The 17,309-nt window shown below is 41.0% G+C and overlaps 1 long non-coding RNA gene across 4 annotated transcripts in view; it reads right to left on the reverse strand.

Annotated features, from left to right (window-relative positions):
• Positions 1 to 3,004: 3,004 nt before the first annotated feature.
• Positions 3,005 to 17,309, reverse strand: part of LOC117877434 — a 37,118-nt gene continuing 22,813 nt past the window's right edge. For 3 of the 4 annotated variants that reach the window (XR_004645710.1, XR_004645709.1, XR_004645712.1), the window contains one exon: positions 7,948 to 8,148. This is a non-coding gene — a long non-coding RNA (uncharacterized LOC117877434). Of the gene's footprint in view, positions 5,486 to 7,947; positions 8,149 to 17,309 lie in introns of those variants that run through there. The other variant, XR_004645711.1, reaches the window with a different exon arrangement.

Raw genomic sequence — 17,309 nt, forward strand, 5'->3', positions numbered from 1 at the left:
TTTCACCTATAATGCGGTAAGATTTTTTGGCTCCTGAGGACAGCGTTATATCAGGGTAGAGGTGTATTATCAAAATGGCAAGATACCTGATTTAAGAAAACCAAAGTGGAATTATAGCAAATCCAGTAACAACTCCTCACTTAACGTTGTTTCAATCTTGCGTCCCTGCTCCATTATATATATATAAGTTGTGCAATGCTTCGCTATAACATCGTTTAGCTGCCTGCTTTGTCCACAGCTGGCAGCCCCCCACGCACCTGCCTGGGGCAATCAGCTGGTTTGCTGCTGGCAGGAGAGAGGAGCAAGGATGCAACGTGCAGAGTAAAGGGGGGTGGGGGAGAGAAGAGGTGGGTTAAGGTTGACTTGCAAATCCTGAGTGATGATGATCCTGACGGAACGCAGCTCCCAAGTGATTGGGGGAGTTGGTCATCTAATGTCTTGCTATAAAGAAATTTACCAAGAGGAAAAAAAAGGAAAGCAAAACAACAATCTCTAGATGTGTTTTTTCAAGTTCAGAAAGTTCAAGAGGAGCAGCCGGACAATCCACCCTCTGACTCCACCACTTCAACCCAAGCTTCATACTCGCAATGATGATTGTAGTATTGAATTGTTTTAAACAATTTTAAACAAGCAATTTAATACAGGTATAAGTTTTAAATTTATATAATGCCTTTTGTCTGGCAAAAAAAAAAATTTTCCCTGGAAGCTAACCCCCCCTATTTGCATTAATTCTTATAGGGAAAATGTATTCACTTAACGTAGTTATGTTCCTGAAAAATGCGACTTTAAGCGAAATGACATTAAGTGAGGAGTTATCCATTTAACATATATAGGAAGTACAGTAGGTAAAGAAAATGAATAGCATGGCAAGCTAATATCACGGTCATGCAATGTAAATATCCACACTTCTTTTAGTCTAAATGTTGTTACAGGATTCTTGTTCCATATTACATACCACCAAACTTTGAGCTGAGGCATTCAAACCCCTCCATTGCCTTTGTCCTTTATTTGAGGCTGAGGCTTGGTCTACACCTAACGCTTAGGCTTAGGCCCACCTAGGTACATCACTCAAGGGTGTGAAAAATCCACACCCCTGAGAGACACAGTTAAGCCAACCAAAGCCTCACTGTGGACAACAAAGGGGGTGGATATGCTACAGAGACTGAAGGATTTCATCCTCTAGTAAGTGTTTGTTTACACTTCAGAAGGCTAGCTGCCACGTGCTGGGTAAACAGACTCAGTCTCATATCCAGATGTGTGTATAGCCACACCCTCTTCCTTTCAATAATAGTGAAAATAGGCCCATATTTTTGTGTTTTGTTACTTGTGATTACACCCGTCACAAGATTTTTTTTTAAAACCAACGTACTTATAAATACCGACATGCTGATGCATATGTAGCTTTTGTAAAGACAGAGTCATAGGTGTTTACTAGTTCTGCATGTGCGATTTGCCAGGAATGCAAATCCGTTTTTAAAGAAGAAAGCATAGGTACAGGAAATACATCTGTCCATCTGATCTTGCTGGCTAGAGGTCTGCAGTTCCACGGACTGACCTTCTGGGGGCGGAAAACAGCTTTGCAGTCTTCAAAAAAGATTTCATGGGAACAATGCTCAGTACCAGAAAAATAATTAAGGGCTATGAGAAAAGCACTGAGAGTTCATAGATTCTAGGATTCTAGGACTGGAAAGGACCTCGAGAGGTCATCGAGTCCAGTCCCCTGCCCTCATGGCAGGACTAAATACTGTCTAGACCATCCCTGATAGACATTTATCTAACCTACTCTTAAATAGCTCCAGAGATGGAGATTCCACAACCTCCCTAGGCAATTTATTCCAGTGTTTAACCACCCTGACAATTAGGAACTTTTTCCTAATGTCCAACCTAACTCTCCCTTGCTGCAGTTTAAGCCCATTGCTTCTTGTTCTATCCTTAGGGGCTAAGATAAACAAGTTTTCTCCCTCCTCGATACCTGAAAACTACTATCATGTCCCCTCTCAGTCTTCTCTTTTCCAAACTAAACAAACCCAATTCTTTCAGCCTTCCTTCATAGGTCATGTTCTCAAGACCTTTAATCGTTCTTGTTGCTCTTCTCTGAACCCTCTCCAATTTCTCCACATCTTTCTTGAAATGTGGTGCCTAGAACTGGACACAATACTCCAGTTGAGGCCTAACCAGCACAGAGTAGAGCGGAAGAATGACTTCACAACACACCTGTTGATTCCGGGATGCATTATGTTTGCTTTGTTTGCAACAGCATCACACTGTTGACTCATATTTAACTTGTGGTCCACTATAACCCCTAGATCCCTTTCTGCTGTACTCCTTCCTAGACAGTCTCTTCCCATTCTGTATGTGTGAAATTGACTTCTCCTTCCTAAGTGGAGCACTGTGCATCTGTCTTTGTTAAACTGCATCCTGTTTACCTCAGACCATTTCTCCAATTTGTCCAGATCATTTTGAATTATGACCCTGTCCTCCAAAGCAGTTGCAATCCCTCCCAGTTTGGTATCATCTGCAAACTTAATAAGTGTACTTTCTATGCCAAAATCTAAGTCGTTGATGAAGATATTGAACAGAGCCAGTTCCAAAACAGACCCCTGCGGAACCCTACTTGTTATGCCTTTCCAACAGGATTGGGAACCATTAACAACAACTCTCTGAGTACGGTTATCCAGCCAGTTATGCACCCACCTTATAGTAACCCCATCTAAATTGTATTTGCCTAGTATATCGTTAAGAATATCATGCAAGACTATATCAAATGCCTTACTAAAGTCTAGGTATACCACATCCACAGCTTCTCCCTTATACACAAGACTCGTTATCCTATCAAAGAAAGCTATCCGATTGGTTTGACGTGATTTGTTCTTTACAAATCCATGCTGGCTATTCCCTATCACCTTACCATCTTCCAAGTGTTTGCAGATGATTTCCTTAATTACTTGCTCCATTATCTTCCCTGGCACAGAAGTTAAACTAACTGGTCTGTAGTTTCCTGGGTTGTTTTTATTTCCCTTTTTATAGATGGGCACTATATTTGCCCTTTTCCAGTCTTCTGGAATCTCTCCCGTCTCCCAAAATATCCTGTTACTAATCACTCTTTGTCCTTAATGGAAGACACTGTCTTAACTACAGAACGTTAAGTCAATTTTTTTTTGTTGTTGTTGCTAAAATGGTCACGGTCTCAAAATGTAGGTTCGTGAATAGGACAGCATTAAATACTCTTCTATTACTGAGCCCCTGTTTGTCCTGGAAACTGAAAAGAGCCAAACAGCATGTAAGGATCATTAGCCCAATGTAGGTAGGCTCCTATCTTTAAACCACGTTTGCAGCTGTTTAAACTGAAGACACTTCCAACTAAAAGGAAGTATTATAGCGTTTGACAGAACATTGTTCAGATCCATCCACACTGACCTACCATAGGCAACCACTGATCCAGTCATGTGCCTTGATGAATCAACTTATGGCTGACAAGTCCAATGCGAGAGTGACACAGCTTGTTACAAATTTCAGATCCATGCGTTGTCTGAGTTGGAGTCCAAGATTACAGCACACTTCCTTCTTTCTCACTTTGCTTTCATCCTCTGGGTCAAAGCTGCTTCATGAGGAGCTGCACCCATTGCCAGAGTGTCCCTCCAGATTGGACAGGGTTCTGCTCACTCCTCCCAGCTTTCTACGCTGATGTTGAACGACTTCACATAATTTTTGCACACATTGTGGTACCACCATAAAAGGCGACCACTATTTAGAGCCATCTCAAAACTCGCTTTACAAAATATTCTTGGGGATACGGTCTCCTCCCAGTCTTCCGACATGACTGAGCCATCGCAACCTCCTCTTCTTGATAGTGGTTTGTGTGTGTCAGTCCTGCACACTCCAGCACTTCTGTGTTTGGTATTTTGTCTTCCCACTTAATTTCCAGGATCTTGTGTAGGCATCTCATGTGACAGCTATTCAGTCTCCTGCTGTGCCCACCACATGTAGCCCACATTTCTGACAGCACACAAGTGCTCTCATAGATTCGCATCTTCACCTCAGAGAAACGTGCATGGACTAACAGAAAACTGTTGACTAACAGCCCAAAATTCTTAGCTGCTTTTCCAATCCTGTTAGCTCAGTCTGAGGGTCAAGATTCCTGCCAATCATAGCAAAAGCTGTTGACGATGCCAAGAGATTTACCCTCCAGAGTGATGTCAGGTATTGGTTCTTCCACCCTTCAGTATACAATCAGTCTTCTTGAAACTAACTGTTAAGGCGAAGAGCCGAAGCTCTTGCATAACACAGAAAATCTACCAAAGAGATTTTTCAGGGAAGATTGACTGTGGGTAACCAAGGCTGCGTCTCCTGCAAACGGGAAATCTCTCAGAACCAGCTTTCTCTCCTTGGCTTTCCCTCTAAACTGAGTGATATTGAACAAGCCTCCCTCTAGTCTAGTTCACAAATAAATGCCATCATTGCTGTCCTTAAATGCATGAAGAAGAAGGAATGATGTAGTAGATGTTAAAGAGCCCAGGGGCTAAGTAAGACAAACCCATTTCACCCCGTTGTTAATGTTAAAGGCATTTGAGTCTATGTTTTCATACACTACAGTTGCTCTCATACCTTGATGGAATGAATGATATTCTGTAATTTGGGGAGGACAACCCAGTTTCTTCAGAACAATAAAAACCATTACAAAACACATTTCCAACATGGTGTGACTACTTCCACGCTGGCTAACCAAGCAAGGTTCAAGTTTTTTAAACTGGCTTTGAATAATGTTCAAAATAACACTTAGCTTTTCAGCTTGGGTACTCCTCCTAAGGCCCATCCCAAAATAACATTTCCCAGAGTTCCAAAAGTCTCCCTATTCAGTTACTTCCTAGAAATTTATATTTTAAAATAGCTGCCTTTATCCTACCTAATCTGCCAATCTGGGTGAATCACTCCGTTTCGTTTGCTAAAAGCTGAAGTAATGAAGAGCCATACATAACTGGGCCTCATTACTAAAATTATTTTGTATAATTCCATTCTTCTCCCAGTGATTTTCCAGCTGGAACTCCACCAGCCCCTTTTCAGCCATTAAAAACATCTCCTTAGTTGAGGGTTAGACCACTGAAATGCAAAATCCTGAAACTAAGATTTGTCAGTTCATTTCATCTACGTTGCAATAAAAAATACCACCACCTCAAGTTTCAGCAGATCACTTTTAAACACAAACCATTCACTTGGGCTTGGGAGAGAAAAGATGAACCCTTTCTTGGCTGAGTGGGACAAGCCCAAACTAGCCTAAATGCCTGCCTCTGTTAAAGACACACCTGTGCCCATTTAACACACAAAAAAAGCCCAGAAATAAACCTGAGGGAGTGGGAGATAGAGCCTTCTTTACAGCTGTCCTAGGCTGTGAAGCACACTCCTGAAAGAAATAATAATTTCATGCTTGTCCTCTATAGATCCTTCTGTACGTCTTCACTCCTCTTTGCCAAAGCATTCCCTAAAGAACCTGAGAAACAGGGGAGGAATAGATGAGGGTTAAAACATAAAACAGGAGCAGGATCAAGAAAGTGGTCTGCCGACGTAGTTCATGCTAGACTTGTTGCAGTATTATTTAGTTGCTACAGGAAGGTTTATAACATGTGATTTAGAAATCCTGATAGATGAGATTGTTTGCGCTGCAGATACAATTTGAAAAGCGTGAACAGAAATTACCCACGAAAACTAAAAATCTAGGGGTTATTAAATGAAAAATATAATTTTAAGAAAAGATGAATCAAAGAATTAAACAATGTACTTCTGATAGTCCAGGGAGACTGCTGGTATCAAGTACAACTAGGAGAGAATACACCAACTATGTCAGTAATCAGTCAACAGGTTAACAATGGAACACTTTTCTGCAGAGCAGAATGAGATATCTAAGTGTAGAGTAATTTATGTAACAGATCATGAAAATTCCTGATACATTCCATTGATGTTACAGGACCAAGATTGACAAGGAGGCTATTTAAAACAACCCCTACCATCGCTTCCTTCAGTGCCTTCTGTTTTTCATGAAGATCTCCACTAAAGAAAACAGCCGGCAACAGCCAGGAGACAACAGAGAACTTCAATCAGCTAGGCGTGGGAATTTAATCAGAAAAAAGTGAATGATATTGCAAATTGTTCAAAAACACTTTACTAGATTCCCAAAAAGCCACAATCCCACAATTGAGGAAGAAGGCCATATTGATTAAAAAAATGCCTGGTTTAGAAAGGAAGTGACAGGAGCTATAAAAAATACAAAAAGTTATAACAAATGGAAAAAAGGGGAAGTTGATAGTAATGAATATAAACCAGAAGCTAGAAATTGTAGAAAATTGATAATGGAAGCAAAGGGTCATAAGGAGAAGTATTACTCCTGGTGGAATTCTGCACCACTGCGCAATGCAGAATTTTGCAGAAATTAATGTTGCGCCCGCAGAATTTCCTTCCCCGCTCCCCACAGAAATGGGCTGCAGTGCTGCAAGCCACCACTAGGGGCCACTGGACCTGGAAGAGCCCAGCTCACACATAGAAGACACTGCCAGGAGGAAGGGGAGGAGGAGCTGGAGGGTACCCGGCAGCCACAGTTCCCCGCCCGCTCTGAGAGAAGGAGACGGCAGTGCACAGGAAATACTACACAAGCCTGGGACCAAGCATCAGGCTGTTTCTCTCTCTGGATCCCTGGGCTCTGACGGCAGGTGTCTGGGCTAGGGGTGGCCCTGTGGCTGGGCTCTGCAGGGAGGGGGTGCGGGTACCTGGACAAGGGGTGCCCCGCATCTGACCTCTGGGGGGAGGGAGTTTGGATGTATTGGCTGAGGGGGGCACAGCTGGGCTCTAGCAGGAGGGGTTGTGGATGTCTGGCCCCCTAGCTGGGTTCTGTGGGGGAGGGGGGCAGAGAAACAGGAACTGGGTTGTCATAAGGGTTTCTTTAACTCTCTACTCCTGGGGAAATTTTTGTTACAGACATACTTGCTGACAGGTATTTTGAAATAAATTACCAAAATAATTGAAACCGACGTGATTATGTGGTGTTATTTTGACAAATAAAATTTGCAGCATTTTAAAATATTGTGCGCAGAATTTTTAGGCGTCGAATTCCCCCAGGAGTAGTCTATGACCAGCAGATGTGAGGACAATAAGAAAGAATTTAAAAGTATATTAGGAACAAAAAAGAATCCTAACAAAGGTACTGGTCCGTTACTAGATGGAAATGGTAGAATTGGTCAATATAAGGCAAAAAAAGCATAAGTGTTCAATAAATATTTCTGTTCTGTATTGGGGGGGAACCTATAACAATCTCACCATATGACTACACACTTTCCATTTCACTGGTATCATAGGAGGATGTTAAGAAGCAGCTACTAAAGTTAGACATTTTTGAATCAGCAGGTCCAGATAACTTGCATCCAAGAGTTTTTAAAGAGCTGGCTGAGAGGCTCACTGCACCATTAATATTGATTTTCAGTAAGTTTTGGAACACCGGAGAAGTTTTAGAAGACTGGAAGTAAGCGAATACCGTGCCATTATTTAAAAAGGGTTAACAGGAGGAATCTGGGTCATTATAGGCCTGTCACTCCAAAATCAGTACCAGGCAAGATAATATAAATAATTTAGGACTAAATTATCCCTGAGCTTGGCTCTACCTTGGCTCATCAGGGTCAGTTTGACACAATTCCCTGAATACGAACAGGTCTAGTAATGTACTTTTTTGTTTCCCCCCAATCAACAAAATTATTAGGTGGAGTTGAAACTTTTTCTGGTCACAGATAACTCATAGATTCCAAGACCAGAAGGGATAAGTGTGATCATCTATTTTGCCCTCCTGTATAACACTGACCATAGAACTTCCTCAAAATAATTCCTAGAGCATATTTTAGAAAAACATCCCATCTTGATTTTAAAATGAAGAATCCACCACAACCCTTAGTAAGTGGTTCCAATGGTTAACTATTCTCTGTTAAAAATGTACATCTTATTTCCATTCTGAATTTTCAGTCTAGCTTCAACCTCCAGCCATTGGATTGTCTCATATCTTTCTCTGCAGATCATTTTTCTTCCTTTCCTTCCCTGGAAATTACCTCTGCTCGTCACCTTCCTCTTCCAGAGTCCATAGTTATGGCTAGCACCATGCAGTATGGTAACCATCATCTGTGGATAAAAAAAAAGCACAACGATCACTGCAGGAAGTGCCATTAAAACTAGTAATTGTAACATTTGGAACTGAATGTACAGCTTCTCACTTGGGCACCAAAATTTAGGCACCCAGAATCACTAGATACTTGTGAAAATCCAGACCTTATGACTCCATATTTAAGCACCAACATTAACTGCCAGATTTTCAGAGGTACATTGACAGAGCCCATTGACTTCAATTTGACTACATTAGTGCCTCTGAAAATCAGGCCACTAATTTGTGTGTTTAATTTTCAAAGTGCATAAATAAGGCTGGATATTTTTAGTAAAAGACAGGGATAGGTCACTGGCAATAATGAAAAATTCACAGAAGCCCATGACTTGTCCCTGACTTTTACTAAAAATATCCATGGGGACTCGGAGCTCCAGGGTCCCCCTTTGCTGGTGGCACTGAGCAGCGGGGATCCCCTCTGCTGCCCGCGGTGGCCACCAGCTTTGGCGGTCCCCGCTACTGCTTGGGAGCTGTGGGGGTCCACCCGCTACTCGCAGCTCCCTGCCTCCACAGGTGGCAGGGGACCCTGCAGCTCCCAACAGGCGCTGGATTCCCAGACTAAATCGCAGCCTTATGCATAAGTGACTTAGGCCTTACTCAAAACAGGATTTAGGCTTCTAAGCCACCGAGGAACCTAACTAAACCAAACTTTTAACCACATTTGAAAATTTTGACCAAAAGTCTCACTCTGCTATTGAACACTTACTGAGAAGTAAAAATAGCACTTCACAGGCTCGGTCACACACCCACTGAAATCAAAGGGAAGAGTCACATGGCCTTCAGTAGGGAGTTAGAGCAGATCTTTAATAACGGCTCATCTTAATAACACTGCTACTTTTACAAATTACAGCAAAGTACATATACATTTGTGCTAAAAAGTCTTATAAATAATTAAAATCAAAACACTCAATCACTACCTCTACAGAAGGGACATAGATGGCCTTTAAGAACATCTACCTTTAGAATTGATTGACTTTATATTGCAAGGAACAGCACCTCTGAAGATAAATGGCTACAAGTACTATATTTCTTCAAGACCCAACAAAATAAATAATATAACAGGTCATGAGGTACAACAATTTATTTGTAACTAAATTCATGATATACAGACAACTTTTTTTTAAAACCTCAAACCCATCTTTGTCAAAACAAATGAAGGAAAATATAAATTCTGTGATATCGTATGTTTGATTTTCTTTTTATATAAAATTCAGTTATTAGCTAATTCACAAAATATAATGATCCACAATGGGCCTCGCAATTAATGAGTTTCTGCTGTACATTACACACAAATTGCATTACTTTCAGATAATTATCACGTCTTTCAATTAATACTTCTCTTTCTGTTTATTAAATCATCCCCAGAGGCTTGACTTGAAAAACCTTTTCACTGTTTTTCTTATTCCAAAATTAGTAGTAGTTTGGTTCTGACATGTAAAATAACTCAGCAATTAAACCAAGGTATTGCTTTAAATTCATCTGATATTTTTGAAAACAAAAACAAAAGAAATTTTGTTACAATACCAGCATATTAACTTCCTATTTAATCTAATTACAGTCTTTAATTCTTGCAGAGGTTTCTTGACAAGAGGACTTGAATGGTAGTGAAATGAAAAGCCAAAGTTTGATAGACGAACAAAACGTTTTCTAAAACTGTATTCTTCACAGTATTCCCTACTGTTGTATTGAAAACTACCTAAAAAGCTGAGTCTGACATTTACTGTGTGTTAAAAACGGAAAACAAAATATTACCTTTCTGCTGATTCTTAAACAAACAAATTTTTTTTTTTTTTTTTTTACTGTTTAACCACTGTTTGTGAAAAACTCCAGAATAGTAGGACACACTGTTTCTCACTCTCCTTTTTTGTAACATACTGAGACCAATGGGGTTTTTAATCCATGTTTTCTTCAAGTCAAAGGTTCAGTTATTAAGGTAAAGCAAAGACCAGCAGAGTTTACCCAGAGTTCTTCTCCATTTGGCAGATATGCATTCCCCCCCCCCTCCCACTTTCAAAGGTTTTACAACAGTATTGCTTGTGGTGGAACTAATTAAATTCTTAAACAAAACAAAAGTCAGAATCAATGTACTGCTTTGCAAACACACCTTCACCTTTCTTTTTCGAAAAGAAGAGAAACATGTAGCAGAAATGTTAACTATTTTCACCTTTTCTAAAAGTCTGATCAGGTTAGAGGATATGGTAGGCAAGACATTCATTGCTTTGTAATTTGTATTTTATTTTTTGAACTTTAAAGCTTAGTTGAAAAGTGTACTGTACGTTGTTGGTGCTAGTTGATGATGCTAGTAGTTGGTGCTAGCATGCAGTTGATGGGAATATTACCCAGTATGTACGAGGACAGTTGGCTGCAGATCAAAAACAATAAAAGGAAACCCCATCATCTTGCATTTAAATCTGGGGCTAATCTATTTTCTTCAAATTAGAGAATATGCTATTTAAAAGTGCATAAATCCATCTGCACGCTTTGTGATAAAATAAAAAGTAATACATATATATTACCTATCAGACAGACTGTAAGAAGAATGATCTGTCACAGAGTTAATCATGGGTTCAAATGGACTCTCCTTACACACCCAAAACTCCCACTGACTTCAATGGAAACTGAGTAACAGATAAGGAAGTTGACTCAAAGCAGTTGTTTGTTCCTGTGTATACCTGCCACCAACCACATAGAAATACGCACTTGTGGGAAAACTGCCCTGAAAAGGCGGTTCTGTCCAGCAAGCACATGAATATAGATGTGTCACAACAAGCCATTTGGATTGCCCAAATGAGAAAGCAAACCTGCAGGCTGATTTAAGAGAGAGACAAAAAGGCTGATGTTTTGGGCAGCTGGAGCTCTTGGATTTGCGAGAACCCAGCCAGTTACAACATGTCCAACTCTGTAAGGGGCTGGAAACATGCCCCCCTCCCTCGAATCTTGGTTTCTAGGAGAGTTTGTGGTAATTTGTAGCAGAGTAGATGCAGGAGTGAGCTGTTAGAACCAGGTCATGGGTGGTCAAAGCAGGAGTTAGGCTGAGTCGGGTCCCAGAGGGCAAACCATGAGTCAGGAGGCAGGCAGGGTCACCCACAAGGAAAAGCATATATAATCTCCTTTCCTGGGGTAAACGGTGTCCCACAGCTACAACGATCACTCACTCTTGTCAGGTATTTACCCCATGTCTATGCCTGCCTTCTGCACCTGCTTTCACTCTTACTTAATCTTTTCCTAACTAGTTATCTGTATTGTTTCAATGGAAGTCAGTAATAACATGTGCAGGCCTGGTCCTTCACACAAAGAAAATAAATTCCTAACCTAATTTTCATAGCAAGCTGAAAGACAGATCTGAAAAAGACAGATTTTAATTCTGGCACTGATTTTTATCTAACCTTATTGCCTTTGATTCTTTTGTCTCAGTTTTATTTCTGTTAATCACCCAGAATGGGATTTTCAAAAGCTCTTAAGGGCTGTTTTCCCACAAGTGTGTATTTCTAGCTCAAAGAGGCTACAAAGGCAGAAAATGCAATAAAAATGGGGGATTTTAACTATCCCCATATTGACTAGGTACATATCACCTCAGGAAGGGATGCGGAGATAAAATTTCTAGACATATTAAATGATGGTTTCTTAGAGCAGCTGGTCCTGGAACCCAGAAGGAGAGGGGCCATTCCTGATTTAGTCCTACCAGGAATGCAGGATCTGGCCCGAGAGGTGAATATAGCAACCGTAATGTAAATCAATTTAATATCCCTGTATGGGGAAAAAATGCCAAAAAAAACCATCACAGTAGCATTTAACTTCAAAAAGGGGAACTATACAAAAATGCGAAAGCCAGTTAAAAGGAAATTAAAAGGAACAGTCACCAAGGTGAAATGCCTGCAAACTGCAGGGAGAGTATTTAAAAACATCACAATTAAATTTATACCACTCAAATTAAATGTATACCCCAAATAAAAAATACAAAAAAAAAAAAAAAAGTAAGAAACCAAAAAATGCCACCATGGCTAATCAGCACACTAAAAGATGCAGGTAGAAGCAAAAAGGCATTTTTAAAAAACGGATGTAAAATCGTAGTGAGGAAAACAGAAAGAAGCATAAAACGCTGACAAATCAAGTGTAAAAAGTACAATAAGGCAGGCCAAGAAAGAATTTGAAGAGAAACTAGATAAGGACACAAAAACTAACAGAAAACAAATTAAGTACATCAGAAGCAGGGAGTCTGGCAAACAGTCAGTGGGGCCACTGGATGATCAATGTACTAAAGGAGCACTCAAGGAAGTTGTGGAGCAGCTAAATGAGTTCTTTGCAGTGGTCTTCATAGCAGAGGATGTGTGGGAGATCCCCACACCCAAACCATTCTTTTTAGGTTACAAATCTGAGAAAGTGTCCCAGATTGAGGTGTCAATAGAAATGGTTTGCAACACATTGATAAATTTAACATTAATAAGTCATCAGGACCAGATGGTATTCACCTAAGAGTTCTGAAAGAACTCATATATGAAATTGTAGAACTACTAACCGTGGTATATTACCTCTCTCTTAAATCAGCCTCTGTACTAGGTGACTGGAGGATAGCTAATGTGACACCTGTTTTAAATACAGGTTCCAGAGGTGATCCTTACAGACCAGTAAGCCTAACTTCAATACCAAGCAAATTGATTGAAACTATAGTAAAAAAACCAAAATTATCAGACACAAAACATACATGATATGGTGGGAAAGAGTCAATACAGCTTTTGTAAAGGGAACTCATGCCTCATCAACCTATTAGAATTCTTTGAGGAAGTCAACAAGCATGTGAACAAGGGTGATTCATTTGATATCGTGTACTTGGACTTTCAGAAAGCTCTGACAAGGTCCCTCATCAAAGGTTCTTAAGCCAACTAAGCAGTCATGGGATACGAAGGAAGGTCATTTCATGGATCAGTAACCAGTTAAAAGATAGGAAACAAAGGGTAGGAATAAATGGTCAGTTTTCACAATGGAGAGCGGAAAATAGCAGGGTCCCACAAGGATCTCTAATGGGACCAGTGCTGTTCAACATATTCATAAATGATCTGGAAAAAGAGGTAACCAGTGAAGTGGTAAAGTCTGCTAACAGTACTAAATTACTCAAGATAGACAAGTCCAAAGCTGACTGTGAAGAGTTACAAAGGGACAACACCAAACTGGGGGACTGGATGACAAAATGGCAGAGGAAATTCAGTGTTGAAAGTAATATAGTGAAAAGTAATATACGTTGGGAAAAATAATCCCAACTCTACATACAAAATATGGGGTCTAAATTAGCTGTTACCTCTCAAGAAAGAGATATGGAGGTTACAAACCTGCAACCTGAGGTTCTTCAAGATGTGTTGTCCCTATGTGTATTCCACATGTGAGATACGCATGAGCACCATGTGCCTGCATCTGGAATTTCTTGCAAGTAGTGTCCACTGTCTGGGACAAATGCCTTCACTCTCCTCATGCTCCCCACCAAGGGCACTAATGGCAGTGTGGGCCAACGCCTCGCCAGTGTCCCATTCCCATCTGCAGCAGAGGAGACGGAAGACGGATAGCGGAATACAGATAGGGACCACGCATCTCAAAGAACCTCCAGTTACAGGTAAGTAACCTCCATTTCTTCTTTGAGTGATGGTCCCTATGTTAATTCCACATGTGGGAGATTAACAAGCAGTAGTCAGACAGGAGATGGGTGCAGGGAGATGGGTGATAGCTGACTGCAGTACTGCTGTCCCCATAGCCGTAGCCACAGCTGATGACTGTACCAGGGCGTAATGTCTTGTGAAAGTACGCAAAGAGCTCCAAGTAGCTGCTCTACGTATCTCTAGAATGGATATGTCCCTCAAAAAAAGCAATGGGTCTATGATGGCCTCGTTGATAGGGAGCGCCACTGGACTGGGCTCAGAGGGCTGAAGAATGTCTAGTAAGCTGTGCTGAGGAGCCTGAATTTCCTCCAGCTATATTTGTATTTCTGCCACTATCATGTGCATGAATTCTTGGTGTTGTTCTGGCAGAGGAGATGGAGTGACTGCCTCGTCCGATAACAAGATTGTTCCCGGAACCACTGGAACCGACTCCCCTTCCTCCTCTGAATATGCTCAAGGAGCTGGTTGCGTATGGCTGGGTGATGGCAAGCAGGACTCATGCACTGATCCTGATTGTCTGGATTCGGACTCCCACAGTCCCTAGTATTGCCAGCAAGATGGATCAGCTGGTGGGGAGGAACCCATGGCATAGGATACCACCAAGCCCTTGGCCAATTGTGTCTGGTTGGAGGTTAGAACCCTGACCTCCTAGGCCTTCTGTCTGGGGCCACCTCTCCTCAGCGCCAGACACATTCCTGTGGAGCCTCTAACTCATCAGAAGAACAGGCCAGATGCCTGATTACTGGTGGGACTGACAGTATTGATGGCTGGGTTTCAAGGGTAGCCACGAAATGGCATGGACCAAGTGAATAAGGAGTGGTTATTTACCCCTTTGCATAGCACAAGAACCAGAAGTCACCTGATGAAATTAATAGGCAGCTGATTAGAATTAACATAAGGAAGTATTTCTTCACACAAAACAGTGTCAACCTGTGGAACTCATTGCCCGCGGATGTTGTGAAGACCAAAACTATAACCGGTTTCAAAAAAGAATTAGGTAAGTTCCTGGAGGATAGGTCCATCCATGGCTATTAGCCACGAAGATCAAGGACACAAGCCCATGCTCTGGGTGTCCCTAAACTTTCAACTGCCAGAAGCTAGGACTAGACAACAGACGGTGGATCACACAAAACTGCCCAGTTCTGTTCATTCTCTATGAATTATCTGGCACTGGCAATTGTTAGAGACAGGATACTGTGCTAGATGAACCATTGATCTGACCCAGTATGGCCGTTCTTATGTTCTTCTTATCCCATTACACTCTACTCTTCTATAATTCATCATCATTAGAAATTTATAAGAACAATATATTAAAAAGTCACCCTCATCACAAAACCCCCAAAAGGTTGAGGAGATCGAGTAGGGGGGTCAGGGGAAGTGTTCATTTAAAAAAAATACTCGGGAAAAAAATTACAGGCATTTAAACTGAGGATGGAAAGTTTGAGATGTCGGTCAAGTTTTGTAAAAATGGGTTCTGCCTCCCATGGTTGTGATCTTACAAAGCAATGGTCATGTAATGGAAAATGAAGGCACTCAAACCTTACAGAACCCAGAGCAGTGGAGTAATAGTGATGTGGCAATACTGTGTACAGTTAACTGAATTTTCAGATGCTGGGCAACTTTGGAGTCAGTGTTGGCACAGTCTAAAATTTTATAATGAGGCAAGAACACTCTGAAAAGAAAGTTTTTTCTCTGTATCTATAGTGAGACTATTGAAAGTTCATAATTTTTCCTCCTTTTTCCAACATTAAAGAATAATTCCGATATTCTGGCTTTTAAATATGTAGCTTATGCTTCTGTTCTACAGCACAAAATGATCATCCCTCACGTTTAAGTCCTACAGGTGAAAAAATGATGGAGGGAAGGAATTAGAAACTAAAGTCTCAATCCAGCAGAACACTTATTAATGTGCTTAACTTTAAGCCTAATCCTGTGTTTGTAGTTAAGCACATGCAACAGGATGCCCAGCTAACTCTTCCAGTGCAGGATCCAAATAAAAAAAAACAGTTTATGTTAACAGCTACTCATATTTAACTGCCTCCAACTTCTATAAACTCCTCTTTGCAGACTGTCTGTCAGGTCAGAAGAGAGGTTTGATCCAAAATAAGAAGATACTACAGCACTGCTTTTACATTCACCAAAAGCTTGTTCAACCAGCCTCTTTTCCCTCCACTAAAAAATAAAAATAAAAAAAAAAACTGTTGATTCACACTTGCAGAGATTAATGCTAGTGGGAAATACCAAGCTCATAAGACACGCAGCAATTTTATAACCTGCACAGGGAGAGAAAAAATAGTCCTCAAAAGTGTTTATATTTGTTTTGGCTTCTTCCTCCTTATAATTCTCCAGCCTTGAGCTTCAACACAAGCCAAACCACGTCAAGTGAGCCAAAGGTAATGCTAAGCATGCACTGTTGAGGTCATTCTTAACCCAACTAGAGACATTTGCATATGAAAATTACGAACTGAAGATAAAACAAAAATTAAAAGTAATCTTCCTGTGTGTAAAAATAAATTAATAAAAATTGAATTGTGCAGAATATATTTACATTAATGGATAGTGGTTCCTAAATTGGAGGATATGCTGTAGGAGGCCAAGCATTAAGGTTTAAACATCTCATTTCCTTGGAATCACAGGTTCAAATCCTACCAAGGTCAACTTAGTTCATGTTCCTTCTTAGGTAAATAAATTGAGATCCATGCAATTAGCTGTCTTTCATATGTAATTTGGCTCGGTCTAGACTCGCAACTTATGTTGGTATAACTACATCGCTTCGGAGAGTGGATTTTCCACACCACCGAGCAACGCAATTATAGCTGCCTTACTCCCAGTGTAGACAGCGGGAGGGCTTCTTCCACTGATACAGTCACAGCCTCTTGGGGAGATGGAGTATCTACACCAATGGGAAAAGCCCTCCCATCGGGATAGGTAGCATCTTCACTAAAGTGCTACAGCAGCACCACTGCAGCATTTTAAGTATAGACAAGCCCTTTAAGAAGAGAAGCTGTCTGTTCTTCATGGACATTAGAAGCTGCCATGGCAATTTTCAGAAGAGTGGTATTTTGCCTCGATGCCCTGGCCAGAATTTGTCATCCTACCAATACTGTGCAGCATTCTGAAGGTAGTTTTCTAAGGTAGCGGCAGTTCAGTGGTGCTGTACTACACACAGTGTGTCTACATATAAAAAATGGTATGTTCTTACCTCAGGTTAAAACAGCTGTGAAGACATTGCATCTTAGCTTTTAACTCACATTAGCAGGGTGCGTTCAACCCCAGGCTGCCATATAAGGCTTTAACTATCAGAATTAAGCCCACATATTTACTGCCCAGGTTAATTTACAGTCCAAGTACGACATGGCAAACACATGCAAACAAGACATTGGGAATTATTAGGGATGAGGGAATACTTGATGAGCTGGTCTTAACGGCAATATCTGGAGGAGGAAGTTGGTGGACGGGGGGGGGGGGGGGGGGGGGGG

Source organism: Trachemys scripta, chromosome 4, assembly GCF_013100865.1.
Source record: "Trachemys scripta elegans isolate TJP31775 chromosome 4, CAS_Tse_1.0, whole genome shotgun sequence".
Lineage (NCBI taxonomy): Eukaryota > Metazoa > Chordata > Testudines > Emydidae > Trachemys > Trachemys scripta.